General features: G+C 36.3%; 1 protein-coding gene across 2 annotated transcripts in view; it reads left to right on the top strand.

Annotated features, from left to right (window-relative positions):
- HPCAL1 (hippocalcin like 1) overlaps positions 1–22068 on the top strand; it is a 185351-nt gene that overhangs the window by 73095 nt on the left and 90188 nt on the right. The window contains exon 2 of one of the 2 annotated variants that reach the window (XM_051976197.1): positions 19901–20041. The exons of the other annotated variant lie outside the window; for it this stretch is intronic. The gene's annotated coding sequence lies outside the window, so the exon portion shown is untranslated. The remainder of the gene's footprint in view (positions 1–19900; positions 20042–22068) is intronic. 2 annotated transcript variants of the gene reach the window in all.

Raw genomic sequence — 22068 nt, 5'->3', positions numbered from 1 at the left:
TTGGGAAAGTAGCATAATATTGTAGAAAAGAATAGTGAATTTGAAGCCAGAGACCATGGGTTCAAATTTTGTCTCTGTCATTTACTATTTGTCTGATTTTGAGCCATTTGCTTCTCTCTGGGGCTCAGTTTCTTCATGATGAAAATGAAAACCAGGAAGAGTGGGTTTAGATAAATCCTCAGCAATAAATCCTATAAGTCCTTCAGGAAGCACCATTCACTATTAGGAAATGAGCATCAAAGTAATTTATGTCCCAGCTTTTCAGCAAAGGGGACTGATTTCAGTCCCTTTGGTTTCTGCCTAGTTATTGAGATGAGGTGAAACAGTAAGCCTTTTGAACAGCAATGGAAACTGAGGTCACATACTGAAATAAGATGACTCATTGCTGTTCTTCTCATCTTAACAAAGTGACCAGTCTAAGCATTTTAGAGGTGGCAAGGGAAGCCAGATGGCTCAGTGGATAAAGTATCAGATCTACAGTCAGGAAGACTCATCTTCATGAGTTCATATATGACTTCAGACACTTACTAGCTATGTGACCCTGACAACTCACTTAACCCTGTTTGCCTCAGTTTCTTCATCTGTAAAATGAGCTGGAAAAGGAAATAGTAAATCACTTCAGTATCTTTGTCAAGAAAACTCCAAATGGAATAATGCATGATTGCATGGACATAACTGAACAACAAAAACACAGCAAAAGAGATGGTGACCTCATTTACATACAACACAGCATACTTTCCCTTCCTCTTTACTCGTTAGCACTTTTACTTTTTTTTTTTTTTTTTGGTAAGGCAATTGGGGTTAAGTGACTTGCCGGGGATCACATAACTAGGAAGTGTCTGAGGCTGGATTCAAACTCAGGTCTTCCTGACTCTAGGACTGGATGCTTTTTCTACTGTGTCATGTAGCTGCCCCTGTTAGCACTTTTACAACCATGAAGATATTTAAACAAAATCAAAGTGATGATAGGAACTCTGATACAAGAAAGGGAGCACAGATCTGGGTTTTGAGAAATCTGAATCTAACTTTGTCACTTTCTCAGTGTGTATGATTTAGAACAAGTCTCTTCCCCTCTCTAGATATCAGTTTTTCTCATCTGTAAAATAGACTTGGATTAAATATTCTCAAAGGGCCCTTCCAACTCTTATATTCTGTGTTCTATGGTTCCTGGGAGCTCTGTTCCTGTTTCTGCTTTAAGGTCCCTCCAAGCTATGATTTTCTGTGTCCTCAGGCCTCTTCCAGCTCTGACATTCTGTACTACTGTGTAATTCCTGACTAGCCATTGTACATACTGAATCATTTGTTTTGTGGAAAGGGCAGTTACTCATTTCTGTTTCTGTATCTATGTAGTATATGTGTGCACTTATTCTGTCTACACAGGCACTTTGTTGCTACACAGACAAGTTGTTTGTTTGTACTTCCAGAATTTCTTAAGGTTTTCTTTTTCCTCATCACAGACTTAACCAGTTTGGGAACTGAATTGTAGAGTTGTCCTAGTACCTTTCTGCTTGGTATTTATAAATGAGAATATTTAGGATTCAGGAATGTCACATTCCTAAGAAATCTTGTCATAAGTGCTTTGACTTAAGAAAAACTTTTTATCATCTATTGCTACTTACTATGAATCTAGAAGGAAATGGTAGTAAATATCATTTTAATGTTCTCTCCCACCATTCCGGGAAAAGTGGGCTGAATCTTTCTGAATATTAAGTGACTTTGCTTCATAATTATGGTGAATTATCTGTCCTATCCCCTCCTCGTATGCCGGCACATGCCTGTGACTCTCTTTAAAACAATTTTCTGGGTTATTTCAGCTGAGCCAGCTGGTAAGTTCCAAGGGTGTGGTTTTGGATCTCAAGCTACTTTCTAAATCATTTGTGTTTGTTGGTGGTTTTTGTTGTTGTTGTTATTGTTGTTTTGCCATTTTAAAGAAATTTGCAACAAACCAAAAAAGAGGATAAGAAATTATAGGAAATTGTAGAATTTGAGAACAGGAAAGGAACTCAGAGGTCAACCTTGTCCAGTCTCTTCCCTTTTTACTGAATGTTAACCAAACAGCGATAGGGATTTAAAAACAAACATATAACGTTTTTCTTTAAAAAACAAATCTGCATAAGCTTTAAACCCTGGGTATTGGGTCAGGGATGAGATAACAACAAATCTTCCTGGGAAAAGCAGTTCTCTTGCCTTTAATATATCAACATGCATTTATTAATCCTTTGTTATGTGCCGGGCACCATGCTAAGTTATGGAGATATAGACAAAACTGAAACAGTCTCTGTTCTCAAGAAGTTTGCATTCTTCTTGGGGGAGGTACTATGTACATATGCAGCACCCTTTGTGAAAATGGTTGCCTCCCTCTCCCTCTTCCTCTTCCCCAATTTTTCACTCTTGAGCTCAGGTTAGTTTTAGGGGGTTGGCTATTAAAAAGTACTTTGAGTCCATCTTTTAAAACTATAGCTGATGAGCCTCCCAAATACATTTATCTTTAGTTGTTAACCAGTAGATAAAATTAACTAAAAATACACTTATCAAAATTGCATTGTGATGACCACCTAATATAAATAACATAGATACAGTATCGATGGAAAGAGTGAATTTGTAACATTGGAAGTGATGCACATAGTAGCAGGCACATGGAGAATACATGCGGCTGGGCAATTTATATATTCAATACTAAAGGAACCTTTTCTTTTCATAGTGATCTGGCACTGCTCTCCACTGGGATCAGTGTTTTTGCTGGAAGATTGGCCATTTGGGCTCCTGGGACTGCTCTTCTTTATAGCTCAACTACCAACAGCCGAGTTTTAATTCTTTCTTGACTCCATAGTTTATTCTCTTTTCTTCTCAGAGCATCTATTTCTTGGAAGTGTCTCTATTAAGGAAAGGTACAGAGTAACCCCTTCTCAAAAACTAGGTTATTTTTTTTTCCATACCTCAAGTTCTTCCACATTGTTGCCTATATCACCCTCCATAAAGGTCTCTTTATAGTCTCCAGAATGGCAAGCAAATTTTTTAAAGCTCACTCAGTTCCATGCAACCTTTCTAATTTTATCAGGCTTGATAAAAGTTTTTTGGAGTCCTTCATATTTCAAACAAGAGTAACAATGAGCACAAACATTTATTTATTCTTTATATAAAACCATAATCTCAGTGTTTCTATTACCTGTTACATTAACTGGGTGGGAGAATCAATTGAGAGAAAGAGATCTAAATATTGTTCACAAAATGTTAACTAAATAAACATAAGGTAATTTTTTGGGGGAAAGCACTAGAATGTAAACTCTTTGAGGCTAAGGGCTATTATCTGAAGTTCCCTAGGTTTCCTAGTATAAGATCTTATGCATAGTAATTGGTGGTGGTTAAATTCAAATTTGGAAAGTACAGTGAAATTAGGGTTTAGCTTTAGTTCCCTCTTTTTCCCTTTAGTAATCTTAAAAATCATCCCATGGCTTATGAAAAAGAGTTTATTTTGATAAATCCTAATAGTATCAAGTTGAATGGTAAGCTGGGAAAAAGAAAAGATAGACATTTTCCCATCTCTGCACTGTGTTACATGAAGTAATGCCCAGAGGCTACATTTTTGCTTGTCTCCCAGACATAAATCAAACTTACTTATCCCAAATAAAGGTTCAAATTAACTCACATGGAAAATATCAAGAAGGCTATACCTATTTGTTGTTGTCCATAGGATAATAGAATTAAAGCTAGGAAGGTCCCAAAAAATCATAGAATCTAGGACTGGAGGGACCCCAGAATCCTTCAAAACTTTGTTATGATTCAGAGCCAGAGTCTTTGAGTCCAGATCCCTTTTTTTGCAGATGAGGAAACTAAGGCCTAAAGAGATTAAGTGCTTTGTTCAAGGTTACACACAAGCCAAGCTTCAAACTGAGATCCTTTGATACCAAATATAAAATTTCCTCTAAACCATGTCCAGAGGGGATAGTCTCATCCAAGTGGATGTTTTCACTAAGTCATAGTCTATGAGACCTGAAAGAAGGGATCTTAAAAGTCATCTACTCTTTTTCATAAATGAGAAGACTTGCCTAAAATCCAGCAAAATAATAATAGAAGGGAAGAGAACCATGCCCAAAGCTTTTGTGTTACACCTGGCTGCTATTTTAAATAGCCTTCCTACTTCATATAGTTGTATATTTGGCAAATGCATGAGTCAAAAACTTTCAAAAGAATCATTTTAATCTTAGACTGAAGTTTGCTTTATACTTCATTCAGAATTCAGGGTTCTTACCTTGAGGTCCATGAACTTTTTTTTTACTGTTCTAAAAACTATTTGATATGATGTTTTTTTTCATAATCCCAAGAATTGTGATTTGTGCATTTAAAACATTCTTGAGATGAAATTCCTAGTCTTCACTAGATTGCCAGGGGAATCCATGGCAGAAAATAAATCTAGGTTGCCAGACAATGGCTTAAAAAAAAACGATGACGAATCTGGTTGGCCACAGCCCTGAGAGTATAGTTTTCGTTTGCAGTTAGTCAGAACCTTCAATGTTTTCACCATTGTGATACCACAAAAGTATTGAATAAAATCCTTTTCTTCAAGAAAATTGTAAATTAGGTAGAGAAAGATATCTGAAAAAAAAAAAAAACAACAGATTCAAAGATCTAAGTTATATGGTTAACAAAACCCTAGTACTTTAATAATTCAAAGGAATTTCTCAGATTCAAAGGTGACAGAAGAACTATTTAGAGGAGGCAAGCAAAATAATCTAAAAGACTGATTATATAAGCTCATAGAAAGTACATAAGTTGTTTTGATTCTCATTTTAAGACTGAATTGAAATCATGATTCAGAGCCATATAGTGTTAACACAGTCTTGGTACTGATAAGATGGGCTCCTGTGCCAAAGAAGAAATCTAGGATTGTTAAAAAAAAAAAAAAAATATCGCAGTTTCTTGTGTGTGAACCTGCATACCCTCTAAACATTCACATGTTGATGAAAGTGTGTCCAAACAACTTTTCCAGATAGATTTACTGCCTTGTGTGATTACCATGTTGAAAAGTATTTTATTTGAACATAAATGAATAAATGTAAATAGTCTTTCAGTGGGGTTCAAAAATAGATTTCACAAGTACAAGATGGGGGAGGTTTGGCTAAACAAATTTGCCTGGAAAAAGACTTGGGGATTTTGGTGGAATGCAAGCTCACTGTGCATCAATATGAGAATAAAATGGCAGTTGAAAAGTTGATCTTGAATGACATATTGTAGCTTCCAGGAATAAGGAAGGAGGTGGTAGTCTTAATCTATTCTGCCCTAATCACATTACATATCATCATCCTGTTTGTAAAGTGCTTTAAGGTTAACAGGGTGATTTACAATTATTATTTCCGTTTTTCCTCATACTCATCTTGGAAGATAGGAGCTATTAATATCTTCATTTTGCACATAAAGAAACTGAGGCAGATAGCTGTTAAGTGCCTTGTCCAGGGTCACATAGCTAGTATTTGAGGTAAGATTTGGACTCAGACTCAAGCTCTAGTGATCTATTTAATGAACCTCTACTAATTGTTCCTAACACATCAGAAGTTCAGTTCTAAGTATTATAGTTTAGGAGGGATCTCTATAAGCTGGAAAACTTCCAGAAGAAGGAAAAAAGGAATGGCAAGGGACCTATAGTTTATATAACATGACGATGGCTGAAATAAATGGGAGAACAAGAGATTTAGGAGGCCACGTGATGGGTATGTTCAGGTATGAAAAGATGTATTCATCTTGCTCTGCTCAGCACTAGAAGACAGAAAGGAATTAAAGAAACTTCAAAGAGGCAAAATGAGGCTTGATTTCATGAAAAAGTGTCATAACAATTTGAGCTGTTTACAGGTGGAATAAGCTGCCTCAGGAGGTGTCATTTAAGAGTCATTAAGCAATGACTAGAAGATTACTTACTGAAGTTGTTGTACTATAGATATTTATTTGTTTGTTTTTTTGGTGAGGCAATTGGGTTTAAGTGACTTGGCTAGCTAGTAAGGGTTAAGTGTCTCAGGTCAAATTTGAACTCAGATCCTCCTGACTCCAGAACTGACGCTCTATCCACCATGCCATCTAGCTTCCCACTGTAGATATTTTTAGAGAGTGTGTGTTGGACTAGGTGGTCATTCAGATCTTTTCTCACTTGTAAGTTTCTAGGATTCTATGAATTTGAAACACTTGTATGCACCCACCAATAGTGCCGGTAGTTACAGCCCTTTCCCTGGCATATATGTGATCAAGTGCTTTTTTAAATGAAAAAGTTTCTTTTCTTTATAATTCATCACTAATTCATGATAAAGAATGATAAGTAGTAGATCATTAACTTTCAGTAAAGACATCATCAACTCATATTTATTTATTTAATTTTGTTTTAAATTTTATTTATTTTTTTCTTTCTGGTTATACAAATATATTAACTTTTTTTTAGTACACATTTTTTTTCTTTTGCTGAGGCAACTAGAGTTAAGTGACTTGCCCAGGGTCACACAGCTAGGAAGTGTTAAGTGTCTGAGTCCAGATTTGAACTCAATTCCTCCTGACTTCAGGACTGGTGCTCTATCCACTGGACCATCTACCTGTCCCTAGTATACATTTCTTTATGAATTATGTAGAGAGAGAGAAATCAGAACGAAAGAGAGGAAAAAAAAGAAAAAAGAAGTGAACATAGTATGTGTTGATTTAAATTCATTCTCCATAGTTCTCTTCTGGATGCAGATGGTATTTTCTATTCAAAGTTTATTGGGATTGCCTTGGATCACTGAAGTGTTGAGAAGAACCAAGTTGATCATCATACAATCTTGCTGTAATGTCTACAATGCATACTTGCCTCTGCTTGTTTTACTCAGCCTCAGTCCATGTAAATCTTTCTAGGCCTTTCTAAAATAAGCCTGTTCATCATTTTTTATAGAACAATAACATTCCATTACCTTCATGTGCCATGACTTATCCAGCCATTCCCCAAGTGATGAGCATCCAGTCATTTTCCAGTTCTTTGCTACCACAAAAAGAGCTGCTACAAACATTTTTGCACATGTGGGTCCTTTTCCCTCCTTTGTTATTTCCTTGGGATACTGTAATGGCACTGCTGGGCCAAGATATGCACAGTTGCATAGTCCTTTGGGGCATAATTCCAAATTTCACCTCAGATTTATTGTTGTTGTTGTTATTGTTTTGTTCTTTGTTTTCAAAAGGGACCAATGAGGGTAATATCTTGACTTGCAATTGAATTAAATAGGAGTTTCTGCCCACTTTTTCCTCCAGTCTTGAAGCTTAGTTTCAAGACAAAGGTCTAGAGGGCCAGGGTGCAATAAATGTGACTTTGGCCTTTCTGATTTAAGGTCTTTACCAGGTCTCAGTTTATCTGAAGCCATCAGATTCAGTGATGGAGAGCTGACTTTCATCCTGCAGTTCAAGAAACAAGAGTAAAAGGAGTAGGGAGGAAAAAGATTATCTGTGGTATGGACACAGGAGAATATATTTGGATAATTGGAGGAACCCTAAAATAAATGAGGGAAAAAAATAAAAGAAAAAAGTTATAGCTCAGCTATATGCCTACGATTTTATAAGCTTTACTCGTTTAAAATTATACTAAGACTTTTGGCTCTGTGTGTGTGTGTGTTTGATGTTGTTAAATAATTGATTATTGGATAAGGTAGGGTGGTGTAAATGTCAGTAGGTTCAGCAAAGAACAAAGGTGCTCATTGCACAAGTTAGAAAGAGTGATGAGAGAGGTCATTACTGAACTGAACACTGGTATCTCATTGCCCATTCTTTCTTCTTTTGCTTCTCTGATGAGAGACTCTTTGCTGAGACTAACAGCACTGTTTATTTGTGCTTTTTATTCTGTCCTCTGAAAACTCTGAAAGTTTGTCGAGATCTCAAAAGGCATTCCCTCTTGTTCAGTCTCTTTTCTCCTTGCTCTTATTCTCTGCTGCCTTCAAACAGACCTGACTTCCCTGCCATATTTAAAACAAAACAAAACCTCCATTTGACCCCACCACCCTTCAAGCTGTCATCCTATTGCTTTCTTTCCATTCACAGCCAAATTACAAAAAAAAAAAAAAAATCACCAGCACTGTACTGATTCTACTTCCTCACCTCCTACTCATTTCCCATCCCTTTATAGTCTGACTTCTGACCCCATTATTTGACTGAAACTGCTTTCTCTGAGGTTGCCAATGATCTCTTAATTGCTAAATCTGATCTTTTCTCAGTCATATCCTTCTTTTTCTCTTGGAAGCTTTTAACATTGTGAACCATCCCCTCTCCTAGATATTCTCTTACTCCTTGACTTCTATGATGGTGCCCTTCTTTTAGTTCTTTTGCCCCCTTTACTAGATCATCATTCTTTTTCTGACCCCTAAATCCATTTATTCTTTAAGCCTCTATCCTTTGCCCACTTCTCCTTTATTCAGTGTACTTTTTCCTTTAGTGAAATTATTTGCTCCCATCAATTCATTTATTATTATTATGAAGACGACTTTCCAATTCAGAAGGCCAGTATAATTCCTGAATTCCAGTCATACAGAAGCAGTTGCCCATTATATCTCATCCTGAATGTCTCATAAGTATGCCAAACTGTGTGTACAAAGTAGATATAATTCTCTTCTTCTGCACTCACAAATTCCCTTTTTGTTTTTTCAAATGGGCACCACCATCTTCCTAGTCACTTGAGTCACTGTTAGATCTTTCTTTTACTTTATCCCCCACACATCCATTAATCTCTTGATTGGGTCTGTCTCCACAACCTCTTTTCCCTTTTCTCTATTCACACAGACACCATCTTTGAGTAGGCACTTAATGCTTCTTTAACTAGATTATTAGTATGGCATTCTAAATGATCTTTCTGTTTCTAGTCTCTCCCTACTCCAATCCAGCCACACAACTGCTGAATTAATATTCTCAAAATCTGTCACTTCCCCTACTCAAGAATCTTTTGACTTCAATTCAAATTCTTTTACTTAGCATTGAAAGTCTACCATAACCTGGCTTCCACTCACATTTCAGATCCTATTTTATAGGACGTTAATCTTTACGCTTTTATATAGTTTGTCTCTCATACCTGAAATTTCCTCCCTCTTTGTCTTTGCCTTTAAGAATCCTTACTTTCCTTCAGAGTCTGGCTGAGGTATTAACACCTTGGGAATCCTTTCCTAATTTCCTTAATTGTTAGGGATCAGTTCCTCCTCAAATTATCTTATTTGTGATCTATAAGTTGTGACTCAACAGAGATTCTTACTGTGTTTTGTGTTATTACCCCTTTGACAATCTGATGAAAATGATGGACCTCTTCTCAGAATAATTTTAAATATATAAAATAAAATACATAGAACTTAGAAAGGAAGCAAATTATATTGAAATACAGATATCAAAACATTAAAAAAAAAGTTCCAGGTTAAGGCTTTTTGCCCTAATAGGAATGCAAAGTCCTTGAAGTCAGGGATTATTTTATGGTTGTTTTATTTTTTTTTTAATGTCTCTAGTGTCTTGCACAGTTCTAAGTATATAGTTGAATTGTTGAATTAAAGAGAGCTTCCTTGAGAATTGGGAATTGACTGCTTTACAAGTTCTGATTTAGTAGCCATGGTTAGGGTTAAAGCATGATTTTTTGATTACAGCCCTGACCTGTCGACAGTGTATGTTTTTGTAGTTTCACTTGATGATGTTCTACCTACTTGCCAGATCCTGAGGCTGGACAATAGTAGATCTCTTCTGTAAGAACAGATCATGTTCCATTTTTTGTGCTGGAGGTTCTTGGTGATGACATTGAGATTAGTGGGGATATTTTACAAACTATCTCCCAGATAGAAAGATAATACCAATGACATGAGAAAAAGTGAGTTATGCTATCTATTCTCATTATTTGGGGAACAAACTCCTTTAAACCTTAAGTAGTTTCAGCACAAATTATGCTGCTTCATAGGATTTCAAATTATAAGGGCCCTTATAAGTTATCTATTCCAATCACTCATTTTTCTCATTGGGAAACTGAGGCCAGGGATGAGAAGTGACAAATAAAATCATCTAGGTTGTAGAGAGCAGAGCGTGGAGTTGAGTCAAATTCTCTAGCTCTCAATCTATTTTCTACAAAACCATGTCAAAGTATTCTGGAAGGTCTTTAAAATTGCTTTGCAATGTAACCTGTATTTTGAATTCTTCCTCTTTCTTGAAATAGAGACATTTAAACTTTAAAGATTTATCTTTAGAACTTGGTATTCTTTGTTTTTTAAGTGATAGGCCCAGAATGATCTTACACTTATCTCTCATTTATTTAATCTACTAAAGTTACTATGACACTGAAGTTATTCTGAGAAAGTATTTTGCTAACTGTGGAGACTTCCATGCTGTTAAAACCAGATATGGATTTTTCAAACTTTGTGGATGGTGTCACTAGAATAAATACCAATGTGGACAGAGGTCTCTAGTTGAGTACCCAGGAGATTTGTCCTGGACCAAGGTGTTGTACTATTCAATATTTTCATCAGTGACTCTGAGAGCTAACATCTTGGACAATAGAGTCAGGACCCAAAAGATTTTGAGATGACTCTAATTAGACAAAATTTAGTAGGTATAAAATGCTCTTAAAAGCTTTTTTTTTTTTTGAGGGGGTGGGGGGAGGTATCTCTAAACCCTCTCAAGATATCTTGGAGCCTACTGCCTACATTTCTTTCTTAAGAATCATACCTTAAACTAAAACCACTCAGATTCTCATTTATTGGTTAGAATAGGTCCCTGGTGAAATCATATTTGGTCATTATTTGGGTGCTGATTGACTCTGATTGAATGTAATTAGCAATCATTTCTGCTTTAAACAGAGACCCAGAGGGTATTCCACTCTTAGCTTTATTTATTTATTTAGATGATTTATTTTATTTTATTTTATTTTTTGGCTAGGTAAAAGAGGAGATTCTTTATCTTGGTGTCTGCCGAGACTTAATCTCTGAATGGGTGCTGGCTGTGCCAAACTGAGATCTGTACAAGACCTAAGTTTAAAAAGACCAAGATCTCCCATTGCATCCAGGGCCATTTCCAGTGGTGCTGGTCTATATCTGACTACTGGACCCAGATAGCTTTGGAGGGGAAAATGCACAGCCCTCACTCACTTAAATCCAATTCACTTGTATATCATAATATCATCTTCTTGATATCATGTCCTCTAAGAGAACAAAAGACAAACAACAACAGTAGGTATAACTGTAAAGTCTTACATTTTAGATCAGAAAATCAATATACAATTCCAAGATGGGGAAGGCATATCAATAGATATGTAAGATATCTATGAGACCAAAAGCTCCATATAAATCAGCTTGTCAGACATAGAAGCCACAAAAAAAAAGAAGCTAATGTAATCTTAAGCTATTTTAATTAAAATGTCATATTCAGAATGAGGTAGGGGCTCTGATGAATCTATTTCTAGAACATTATATTATACATTGTGGAATTTTAAGGACTTTTACAAGCTGACGTATGTCCAGAGAAGGGAAAATAGAGAAGCGTACTGGAAACTTTGCCATTCTGCTTCTGTGATTAATTATGATGTCATCTTGGGCAAATTATTTCATCTCTCTGAGTTCTGGTTTTCTCATGAGAGGTTTTGACAAGATGGTCTTTGCAGTCTTTTTCAATTCTATGTTTCTATGATTTCTCTACCTCTTCTACAGAAAGTCTTTCCCAACCCCTCTAATGCCTTCCCTGTTAATTATTTCCTATTTATCCTGACTATACCTTGCTTTGTATATATTTGTTTACATTTTGTCTCCTTCATTAAATTACAAACTTTTTGAAGGCACGGACCATCTCCTGACTTTTTATATCCCCAAAATTTAGCTCTGTGCCTCACATATAGTAGTCATTTCATAAGTATTAGTTGGTTGGTTGATTGACTAGTTAGTAATATAAAGGTTGTTGGGAAAAATCTGGGAAATTTTAGCCCAGAGATGATAAAGTTAAGGTGGGTCATTTTAACTGGCTTCAAGTGTTTAAACAGAAAGTTGAAACATTCTCTTCAGCAGTCGAGTTAAACAAATTTGTTCTGCTCATCCTCTCTAAGTTAGAAGCAATAGGTTATAGTAACAGAGGGGAAAATTTCTGGAAACATAACAATTCAAGTTGCCCCAAAGTAAAGAGGGTTTGACTTGGAAGAGTGTGTGATCCTTGTCACTGAACATCTTTTAGCAGAATCTTGATGAGTGTTAGTGCAATTGTCAGAAATGACTCCTGAGCATGTCTGAGGTGTCTTTCAAAGATACTGTGATTCCTTTGCTCACTTTAATTTCTTTCTGAGTCTGAGTTGAATCATATTTAAATTCCATGGCCTATGATTCAAGATCCTCTAGGTTACCTGGCCTATTAGCCTTATTCCATATTACTTCATTCCATGGACACCTCTCTCCAGGCAGTATCACATATTACTTCACTCCATGGGTACTACTCCAGGCAAAGAGGATCCTCTGTTCTCTACATGCACTGTATACTCCCTAGCGTCCTTATCTTTGCTCAAGCTGCTTCCCAAGCTTGTCTTTCCTCCCCCACTTCATCTGTTTAATTACTATTTGTTCTTTGAAGATCTATTCAAATCCCACTCATTGAACCTTAACTGATTCACCATCTCATAGTAATCTTTCATCTCAGATCTCATATAAGTCTTGGGTTTTTGGTGGTAGTGATGGTGTTCTTCCCTCTCCATGTACTTAATGATGTGGCTGATGTAGACACCAGATGATGATAGGTACCAAATGATGAACTTTGGTAGAAGCCCAAAAGTTGGGGTTCAATCATGTGAAGAATTCACAAGGGCCATTCTCTTTGGCAAAAGGCAAGTTTATTTAGGAAAGAAATTACTGACAAAATGAAGGGATACAATAGACACTAGGAATGGAAAATATGAAAGACAAGTTCCTCAGTGAATCTCACAATTACCCAGTAGAAAGGGAGCACCCCATGAAGTTGGGGCTTGACTTTAGCTGACAGGCTAAATCTTGAAAGGGACTTAGACCCCAAAAAGGTTAGTTAGCTGTAAGGAAAGGAAATGGGGTTTAGAGCAGCACAATGGAGTTAAGAAAGATACCACATGGCATAAGGCAGGGAAGCACTCTGTGAAGCAGAGTGCCAGTGGCAGACTGACTCATGTAGCATGGCCTATAAGCTGTTTTAGAGGGAAAATTTAGCCTCAGGGACTTGATATAACTTGGATTTCTGACTGAATTACCTCCACAGAGGATGGGACCACGGAACTAAAATGATTTCAATTATTAGAGCCTTTTTCTTGCTTGCTCCAAGGAACAATTTAATTTTAAACAATTCTTCAGTTTCTCTCTGCTAACTACACCTCATCACTTACTGTTGTTTAAGTTATAAATCCCATGAGGGCAAAATCATATCTTATTTTTCTTTCATACCTCCCTTACACATAGTAGGCACAAAATAAATATTTCAGAAATAAAATGAAATGAAAGTAAAGCAATGGATATTGGAATATCTTCATTCACAACACATACTTCAGTGTGCATAGCTGAAGAAGAGTCCAATCAGATAACTTGAGGCAGGAAAAAGCTCTTCCTTGTGTCTTGGGGAGTACATTTAGTGTCTTTCCATAAATACAGTGTACACATTTGTACTTACATGTATTTTTATATATTCTCATAGTACACATTTTTTCTCAGTGAAATAAGGCCTGTCCTGGAAAACCAGGTCATATATATATATGGTCATCATAGATTTAGGAAATTGATAAGTTTTTCTTTATAATTGTACCATGGATTGGCCCCCAGACTATCTCCCTTTGTGCCCTTGATTTTAGGCTTTAAAATCTTAATTTCCATCTTGAACTCAAAACAATGGCCTTCAAGTTAATTAGGAAAACTCCAGGAAGGAGAGAGTTTTTCCATTTTTTACCATTTCAGCACATGCAAACATGTACATGTCTTAGAGATGGGGCTTGGGAAACCATTACTGAGCCTGACCAGCTAGCTGTGTGCAGTGAGAGAAAGCAGACTCCAGAGTTGAAAGGTGAAGAGTATAGAATGGCATGGAATGTGATTTCATGGAAGATTAATCACCAGCAAGATGTGTGTATAGCTGAAGAAGAGTCCAATCAGATAACTTGAGGCAGGAAAAAGCTCTTCCTTGTGTCTTGGGGAGTACATTTAGTGTCTTAACATAAATCAGATAAAATGGAGAAGCCATTTCCATGGAGAGCAGGGCACTGTGAATTATTCAATGGAAAATCTGCTCCCTCTTCCTTTTCTTTAGACTAATTCTACTTCTTTTCTTGATACTTTCTTTTCTCCCCAGGTCTTTAACACTTTCAAGCCCAAAATCTAATTAAGTCCCTATTGTGTGCACAGCACTGTACTAGATTCTGGATGGAGTGTTAGAAAATTTACTTAAAAAGTTGATGTTTGCCCTCATGGCAAAAGGGGAATAAATTACAAAACAGATAATGGCAACATATAGTTTTACATATAAATACAGAAAACCAATACAAAAAAGTACTATGTGAAGTCTGAAGAGCAAAGTTGTTACCTGTTTGTGGTTCAGGGAGGAGACAGACTTTGAGGAAAGAATAGAAATTCCAGAGAAAAAGGGGAGGGAAAACATTTCATGAATAGGGAATAGTGTAAAACAAAGGTAGGGACAGGAAAATGTAGGCTATATTTGGGGGGACAGAACAGTCCATTTTAGCTAGACTATAGATTACATAGAGAAGAGCAATGTACCATCAAGTTAGGGAAGAAGAGCAGCAGGTTGTAGAGAAAAAGCTTCTTTTTCTGGTTGAGATCAAAAGGATCATAGCCATAGATTTAGATCTGGAAGGCCTTCTCGTCCAACCCTCTCATTTTACAAGGAAGCATCTGAGACCCAGAGACATTAAACCTCTTATCCAAGGTTACACAGGCAATGAGAATCAAAGATGATATTTAAGCCCTCCAGAGCTAGGGCTATCTTCAGTGTATCATGCTTACTTCCAAAATTCCCTTCTTTCTGGTTAAAACTCCTACCTCTTCATAGAGATTACTCTGAATAGAAAGGAATAGTTCTAATAATAATTATAACCTACATTCATTCTCTCTTTCTCTCTCTCTCTCTCTCTCTCTCTCTCTCTCTCTCTCTCACACACACACACACACACACTTTATTGTTTATAAAGTACTTTTGACTTGGTCAGCAAGCATTTATTTCTTTTTGCCAGGTACTGTGCTAATCAAAAAAAAGTACAATAATTTTGAGGTAGATAGTATGGGGATTACTAATATCTGAAACCCAGGCCCCCTAACTCCAAATAATTCTTTTGTTTTTCCTAGTGTGCCATTCTCTCTTTGTATCTCTGTCTGTCTGTCTGTCTCTCTTTCTTTAGCAACTTTCACATTCTATTGTGAACCTCAGAATCCCAACTAATTTACAGTGTGAAGATTTCATGAGTGTGTATCCCCATAGTCAAATTCTTCATCCCTTATGATCTACATAGTTGGTTGAGGACGTGAATTTCCACCCCAAATCCCCTTCAAGATATGGATTCTGATTAAGGAGTCTTCATTCTTCAGTTCTATGCCCAACATCTACCTGTGAGTGCTTGAGCATAATGTGGTTGTTTCTTTTTTTTTCTCAAATTCTCACATTTTCTTTTCTTTTTTTTTAATAGCCAGATGGTTTCTGTTTATGAGTCTGTAATTGGTAGGTAAGTCTAAACAACTGGTTATCAAGTCGATGATAAAAGAGCTGGGCAAGCCATATAATCATACAGTGTCAGAGTTGTAGGGACCCCAGAGACCATCTAGTTCAGGGGCATTTAATCTCAGCGCTATTTTCAAAAAAAAAAAAATAATATTTATTGCATTTTTTTAAAAAGCTTTTTGTTTACAGAGCATATGCATGGATAATTTTTCCAACATTGACCCTTGCATAACCTTTTGTTGCAAAATTTCCCCTTCTTCCCCTCACCTAATCCCCTATTTGGCAGATAGTCCAGTACACGTTAAATATGTTGAAATACATATTAGATCCAATATGTGTATACATATTTATACAGTTATCTGGTTGCACAAGAAAAATCATATCAAGAAAGAAGAAAAAGAAAAACTGAGAAAAAAATACAAGCAAATAACAGTGACAATGCTATGTTGTGTTCTACCCTCTGTTCCCATGGTTCTCTCTCTGGATGTAGATGGCTCTCTTCATCAATGCACAAATGGAACTGGTTTGAATCATATCAACGTTGAAGAGAGCCACCATGTCTGTCAGAATTGATCATCATATAGTTGTCTTGTTGCCATTTATACGTGTTATCTTAATATAATTGGCTTCCTTTGTAATCCTATGTGTTTTATGAATTTAAAATAATTATTATTTTATGCACTTAAAATTATTCTGAGTAGGGCTCTGTAGGCTTCATCAGACTGCCAAAGAGGTCTGTGAAAAAAAAAATTAGAAAACTCTTGAATTCTAGTTCAACTATACTTAAACAGGAATCCCCTTTACAATATTCCCTATTCAGGGATTATCCAGCTTCCTCCAAAAATGAATAATCCACCAATTTTTAAGACTGCCCAGGCTATGTTTATGTGGCCCATCAAGATAAAAGTGAAAAAATTAAATCCACAAGATGTCATATCTACACACCACTATATGTTCAGGAACTTGGAAATAACTGCATGTTTTTTTTTCACTTTTTATCAGATATTTAGGCATCATGTTGACTTAGCTTAAATTTTAGTTAATCTTTCTTCCCCTTGAGAAGGGGAGTGGAGTGGAGGGGAAAATTTCATAGACCAGCTGCTTCTCTCACATTGCACTACTTAGGTAAGATACTACCACAATGTAGCTGGTGGAGAAAATAATTTATTCAACTTGATGTTTATTAACCTCAGTAGTGGCTGTGGAGATGTAGGTTTTAATTGGAGGACAATTAAACAAAAGGATCAAGAGACTTGGATTTTAGTCTCAGCTCTGCCACTGATTGGCCCTGGAATCCTTAGGCAAATATACTCTGGGCTTCATTTTCCTTAGGTGTATAGGTTATTTCTCTCTTTTTTCTCCATACATGTTAGTTTGTAAATTCTTTGTATATGTGTATACATGTGTGTATACATGGGCCAGGGTTGGGAGGGGGCTCCATTTATTAGACAATCTAAAAATTCTGTGATATTTAGTACCCTCTGACCACCAATCCCTTTTTTTTTATTTCACAGAATTTTTTTCATGAGTTGCCATGGCTGATGAATTCATTGCCAAAGCTCCAGCCTAGTGTGATGAGCTTCTCTGTAATTCACTAGAGTAGTCCTAGAAAAGCAGAGTGGTCTCTTGGTGAGCTTGTATTTTGAACTTTCCTTGGAATGAACATAATAAATGCTAAATAAATATTTAAGTTGAGAATCAAAATAACTCTTATACCACAAGTACACATAAATACACACATGGTACTCAAGACTTGCAAAAATGGGCAATAGAATCTTTAGCATTCACCTGCCACTGTGGGCTCCCTCTTTGAAGAGATGTATTCAGTATTTCTCCTATTTCCAAAGGAAGGTCCACCTGCCCAGGCAAATTGCTTACTGGGCATTTAAAAAACAATTGGAATTATGTTTATGAATTTTAACCTAGCTCTAAGCCTTACCCATAATATGCATTTAATAAGTAGTTATTGAGTTGAATGGAATTGAATCCTGATAGAGCTAACCATGACCTCCAAAGACAGAATCTCAAAGGATAGATTTGGCAACAGAGCTCTATCAAAGGTTGTTGAGGGGAATTTTTCAAAATATATCAAAAAATTTTAGTATATTTTCCAGTTTTTAAAATGTTACTCTCAAATAGGGACTTTAGAATAATTTTAGTCTTTGAGTTGTGTTACCTGTAAGCAGATGTTTATGCAGTTTTTAGAACAGACAGAATAAGTTTCATTAGACTAGTTTCAATTTATATCCTCCAAAATTTTTTTTTCTCCTTCCACTTCAAATGATTACCTTTCCAGACGTATTCATCTATACCTCTCAGCTATACTTGTCAAGGACGTCATAGAACATTAGAGCACAAAATGATATAGAAGTTGCTAGTCTAACCATCTCATTTTACAGGTATTATAGGAATCATAAACCAGATTTTAATCCCTAGTCTTCTGATTATATATTTAGCCCTCTTTTTACCTCACCATGACTTCTTTTCTACCCAATTAATATTCATTAAACTATATGTGAATCTTCCTTCACAACCTCAGAACACATTGCTCTTTATATTCTCTGAACTCCTGCAACACATTTTGTTGGTACCATTTCTATAACCTTGTACATGTTATAATAACAAACCCAATGTCCTTAATTGGTTCCCTTAGGTGAATCAGTGCAAGGGGAGGAGGGGAGGGCAGCTTCCAACACGGTGGAATCTGATCCCTTCCACTCTTTCTAGAATGAGTTTGTAGTGAGGTTGGACTATGGGCTGAGGGGTTGAATTAGAACAGAGACTCTTCAGTAACTGGGAATGGGAGGGGACAGTATCCAGGTGGGAGAGGAAAGGGGGAACGTTTTTCCTAGATTGCACTTGTAAAGTTCCTCACTCTTTCATAATAATAATACTGATGTACATAACATATATTTACATTTGTATATGTGTGTATACATATATGTATGTATATTTGTGTGTGTATATGTATACTATGTGTATTTTATTTTTTGTTTTTATTATAATTTATATTTATTCTATTATAATTATTTTATTATAAATTATATTTATTTTTATAGAACTTTTTCTTTTAAAATTGCCTGGTAAGGTAGAGATGTGGTAATTAATGCCAACTTTATAAATGAGGAGACTGTGGTGCAAAAAGGTCAGTTAGTTGATTAAGATTTACTAAGCACCTACTATATGAGGCCCTATGCTAAGTATTGGGCATTCAAAAAAAAACCAAAGTCCATGCTCTTTTCTTTCTTTTTTTTTTTTTTTTTTTGCTGAGGCAATTGGGGTTAAGTGACTTGCCCAAGGTCATACAACTAGGAAGTGTTCAGTGTTTGAGACCAGATTTGAACTCAGGTCCTCCAGACTTCAGGGCTGATGCTGTATCCACTGTGCCACTTAGTTGCCCCAAAATTCCATGCTCTTAAAGTCTGGTTTGTAAAGCTGGTATGTAGAAAAGGTAGAAGTGGACTTCAATCCCAAGCGCTCTTAACTCTTCCAAGTTGCCTTTTACTCTCGTCCATTCTTCTTTGCCAAGCTGCCAGAGGGCATTCATTTATATAACCCTCAGTACTTAATCAAAAAGCCTTGAACACAGCAGAATCTCAATGAGCAAGTTTTTTTTTTTTATTACTTATAGATTTTAAAATTAAATAATATTTTTAAGTTTTATCCTTGTGTTTTATATACAAAGTTTTATAAAACTAAAATTTAAAAAAAAATAAGTCCCCCTTATCATTTGCATTTCCTAAATGGAATTTTGGGAATTGGATTTTTTTAGAAAAAAATTATACTCATAAAAAAAAAAGTCTTAATTGATTTTTATCTTTCGAGATTGTCACAAGTGACTGAGTTTTTTTTAGCCAGTGTCTCTGCTCTGTAATCTTGTGATTTTCCACAAGTTCCATCATCAGCCAAAGGAGGCTGATTGCGGGAGCTGGCCTGAGTTTTTGGTACCACTTGCACACAGAGTTCCAAATTGTCATTGTGGTGCTAATTTGGAAGCATTGTGGTCCTGCCATTATCATGTGCCCTGGCCCTGCTGTTAGTCCCACTCTAGAGCTCTTTTCAGCACCAGACTGGCATTTAAAAGGCAGGTAAAGATGAAGACTCTCTCAGGCTCAGCTCCTCTTGGGCTAGGGAACCCACATCCTCCCTGCTGATAAGGAGGCATGTAATTGAATCTTTTAAAGGTCTAAAATGCATTTGGTTTGATTTTCTGTGTCCTATTCTTGGCTTTTAGAAATTGCTCATGCTGGGCAACTACCTCATTTCATTGGGCTAAAGGAATCATCATATCATTACCATCTTCCTCATCACTATCATCATCACTTACAACTGTAGAACCAACTACAACGCACTTTTCTCAAAACCATCCTGTGAGGTAGGTTTTATTGACTCCATTTTTATATAGATATGGAAACTGAGGCTCTGAGAAGCTTGCACACAATTAATGAGGTACTTAGTGTTATGGTGAGACTCATATTCATGTCTTATGATGACTAAGATCAACACTTTTCCCACAATACCTTAGCATGATAGTGAGTAGAAAAAGAATGTATGCTTTTAGTCATGTATATAATCTTAGAATACACACACACACACAGACACACACACCCATCCATCTAATCTTACACTTTGGTCATTGCAGTCAGATAACCAAACAACCAATACCCTCAAAAAGGGATGATGGGGAAATATAAGGAGGGTCAACTAATCAAGTCTCATCTTTCTTGAAAAAGACATTTCCTCTCTTTGGGTCTTATTTTCCTTTAAGGGGGAAAGGGTTAAATGAAGTCTAATGCTTATTATAGCCCTTACATTTTGTGATTTTATGACCTGTCCCTCACTATCTCACCAAGACCAATTCCTGCCTCTTATGCAACTTACATTTAAATTTGCCCTCTTACATAAAAAGCCTTCCCTGACTACTCTAGACTTAAGTGATCTCTCCTTTTCCTGTACTCCTCTACCACTCATTTTCTGAACCACAAAATTTAGTACTCAATTACATATCATCTTTGTCTCTGATTGTTTAATGTATGCAAGTTTTGTTTCCTTAATAAGATTGCTTCCTGATAACATTTATTTGAGGATAGAGAACTATACCTTCTGTCTCTTTTTATGCTAATATACAATAAATGTTTGCTAGCTTGGCTTACTGACTCAAAAAAGTATTAGATAAAATGAAGATTCAAGCGGCTCCCTCAGAAGACATGGATTTAACCTTTTTTTATCACAATGATTTCCTCAGTTAAACTTAAGCCAAAGATCTGTGCGTTATAACCTCTCAACTGAGTGGGGCCCTTTTTTCCTTCTTTCTCTATATTTTCACATCTTCTCAGCTCCCATGGATTCAATTATCATCTCTCTGTGTTAATGGTTCTTAAATGTACTTATCCAGTGCTAATCTCGGTGCTGATTTCCAATTCCAAATCTTCAATTGTTTAGTTGACATCCCAAAGTAGATGTCTCATGAACATCTTAAACTCATCATGTCCAAAATGGAACTCCTTATCCTTCCTTCCCTTCCCAAACCTAAATTTCACTATTACTGTCAAGGGCATCTTCCAGTTTCCACTCAAAATCTGGGTGTCATCACTTCCCACATCATATATGTTGCCAAGGACAGTTAATTTTACCTTGATAGCATCTCACATATGTCCCATCAACCTGCCATAGACCCTTATTGCCTAACACCTGGACTACTTTAACAGCCTTCTGGTTGGTCATCCTGCCATAAGTCTCCACCTATTCCAGTCCAGCTTCCATTCAGAGTCAAAGTGATCTTGCTACAAAGCGATCTGATCATGTCACTTTCCTTCTCAATCAGCTCCCTTGGCTCCCTATCACTTCCAGGATCAAATATAAAATCTTTGTTTGACATTCAAAATCATTCATAATCTGCCTCTGCTTTTTTCTTATTCTTTTTTCACCTTATATTTTCTCTACACTCATGCACATATTTTTAAAATAGTATTTTATTTTTCCAAATACATACAAAATATAATTTTCAACATTCACCTTTGCAAAAATTTTTCTCCCTTTCTACTTCTTTCCATCCTCCCTAAAAATGCAAGCAGTACAGTATAGATTAAATATGAGGCACATATTCTTCAATCCAGTAATGCTGTTCTCTTCTTCCTTTTCCATCACCAAAATCTGCTGACTGGGCAATTTCACTAGCTGCTCCCCTTTCCTGGCATTTTCTTCTTCCCTTTTACCACCTTCTAATTGCTTGGCTTCCTTCAAACCTCACCTAAAATCACTGAAAGGTAAAATGACCTGACCATAGTCAAGCCACAGCTTCTGTGTTCCAAAAGAAAGATTTGAATCCAGAGCTTCCTGCTTCTCTGTCCATTGCTTTATATAAACTGTTTATATTTATGAGAAAAGACTTAGAAAGACAGG

Source organism: Antechinus flavipes, chromosome 2 (genome assembly GCF_016432865.1).
Source record: "Antechinus flavipes isolate AdamAnt ecotype Samford, QLD, Australia chromosome 2, AdamAnt_v2, whole genome shotgun sequence".
Classification (NCBI taxonomy): Eukaryota; Metazoa; Chordata; class Mammalia; order Dasyuromorphia; family Dasyuridae; genus Antechinus; species Antechinus flavipes.
The sequence above is the reverse complement of the archived record's forward strand: the minus strand, read 5'-3'. Positions and strand labels throughout refer to the sequence as shown.